Source organism: Muntiacus reevesi, chromosome 4, assembly GCF_963930625.1.
Source record: "Muntiacus reevesi chromosome 4, mMunRee1.1, whole genome shotgun sequence".
NCBI classification, from domain to species: Eukaryota; Metazoa; Chordata; class Mammalia; order Artiodactyla; family Cervidae; genus Muntiacus; species Muntiacus reevesi.
In genome coordinates this window covers 144,821,181-144,823,453 of record NC_089252.1, presented here as the reverse complement: position 1 = coordinate 144,823,453, position 2,273 = coordinate 144,821,181, and the positions used below count along the sequence as shown (strand labels likewise).

At 40.9% G+C, this 2,273-nt stretch overlaps 1 non-coding gene across 1 annotated transcript; it reads right to left on the bottom strand.

Annotated features, from left to right (window-relative positions):
- Window positions 1-1,926: 1,926 nt before the first annotated feature.
- Window positions 1,927-1,999, bottom strand: TRNAG-CCC (transfer RNA glycine (anticodon CCC)). Its single transcript has one exon. It is a non-coding gene; the product is annotated as a tRNA-Gly (tRNA).
- Between the last annotated feature and the right edge of the window lie 274 nt (window positions 2,000-2,273).

Sequence of the window (2,273 nt, the reverse complement as noted above, 5' to 3'; positions counted from 1 at the left end):
CCCATAATTTTTGTACAGTAACAAGGTGAGGAACATTTTAGCTCATAAATTATTCACCAAACCTCACAGGCATAATAGGCTGTGTGCATATTCATCAGGTTATCATCCATTATTCATAAGAAGTTCACTTCAACTGTTAGAAGAAAATGAGGTTGTTGATTGAAATGCTGAAGAAACGTGGGCTTTTGTTCCCCCCTTCTTCTTTCTCCCATCTAAATCTGGAAGTTTCCATCAAAAAACTCATATCATAGGGGAAAAATTTTATTCCTGACATGCAGATGTGTAGATAAGAGGAAAAGAAAACTCGGAGTAGGAAATAAGTTGGCAGAATCAACCATCATACATTTAACTTGGCTAAAGGCCTCTGACTCCTGCTTCCACAGAAATTGTGTCCAGGAAGTGTCCAAAAGGAATCTCCTTTCTTGCAACAAAGGAGCAGCTTTAGTAAATCTGATAGTTTTTTTTTAGACTTCATACTTACATTAAGATACAGGTTGCATTCTGCAGCCCAAGAAGTAGTACCATTTATGTTATTATTTGACCTTCATACCATGTCTGTGAGATAGGAGTAATTTCAAGATGAGACAACTCAGGCTCAGAAAGGTTAAGTGATTTGTCTAAAGCCAAACAGCTGGAGAGCAGAGCAGGACTGGGACCTACATTTTCTTCCACATTCCATGTTCTTTATACTCTGTCTTCCTAAATTCTCTGGAATAATGAAACCTACCACTCTCAGAGGCATTTCACATTGTTTTCCAAGAACCACTAATTTTATTATTTTCTTTTTAGTATCTTTGTTATTTTTGTGAACTTCAGAAGCAATACAGGCTTGAAAGCATCAAATAACCCAAAGTTCTATAGAATAAAGAATAACAAATGGACAGGCAGTTAACTGCCACGATCGCCAAACTCTTCTGCCACAGGAGCCAGGAAGAGATATTATAATTCAGCCAGATCTACAGATCTGCGTTCAGATCTGATTATGGTCACTGACTAGCTGTTTCATCTGGGGGTAAGACAGCCTCTTTAGGCTGTAGTTTCTCATTTGTAAAATGGGGATTATACTTCTAGAGTTTTTTAAGAATTAAATGAGATGATGTATATGAAACCCAGTGTCAGCACTTCCCTCTATTTTAAAGGCCCCTTCTCTCTAGCACAGCCAGCCAGCCACTATCCATGGGTATTGCATCAGAGGATTCAGTCCACCAAGGGTTGAAAATATCTGGAAAATAAATTCCAGAAAGTCCCCAAAGGCAAAAGGTGAATTTGCTGCAAATCAAACTTTGTACATAGTATCTACAACTACATAGTATTTAAAACTATGCAGTTTACATAGCATTTACATTGTATGGAGAAAGAGATGGCAACCAACTCCAGTATTCTTGCCTGGAAAATTCCATGGATGGAGGAGCCTGGTAGGCTACAGTCCATAGGGCCGCAAAGAGTCGGACATAACTGAGCAATTGAACTGAGGTATTATAAGTAATCTAGAGATGATTTCAAATTATACAGCAAAATATGCAGAGGCTTTAGGCAAATACCATTTTATATAAGGGATCTGAGCAGCCTTGGATTTTGGTATCTGTAAAGCGGGGGGTGGTGGATCCTAGAACAATATACCCTGTGGGAACTGTATATATATTTGGGGAAATGGAATGGAAGGCAAGGCTTGTTGCTTGCCTGTGCCCCCAAGTCTTTTGCTTGATCCTGTGTTTCCGTCTGTCCTGCATCACTCACCTGGCTGCTAGTTGCCTGGTGTGGTTCCTCTGGATGAAATGCAGCTGTAGTCACAGTGGGGCACAGCTGTGAGTTCTCCCCAGCATGACTAAATACGGCTGTTCTTTTTTTAAAGAAAATTATTTATTTGGCTGTGTCAGATTTTAGCTGCAGCATGAGGGATCTTTAGTTGGGGGATGTGGGATCTAGTTCCCTGACCAGGGATCGAACCTGGACCCCCTGCATTGGGAGTGCAGAGTCTTAGCCACTGGATCACCAGGGAAGTCCCTCAAGGTTGTTCTTTATTGAGGAGTTGGGAAAAAAGCTAAAGAGAATTCCAATGAATAAGAGAAAGTATTAAATTTTTTATTTTAACTTTCTATGTGATTCAGATGAAAACCAGATAAGAAGTTCAGTTTTTATGAGCGAGTCAGGTTTTGCATGCCTGGACCCCAAACCCTACTCTGACTCCCTGTCCTCAGGTCAGTTTCCTCCCTAGGAAGGCCTCCTTCACACCTCCACTCCTTTCTGGGAGGGGCCAGGCGCTTCCTCCCTCT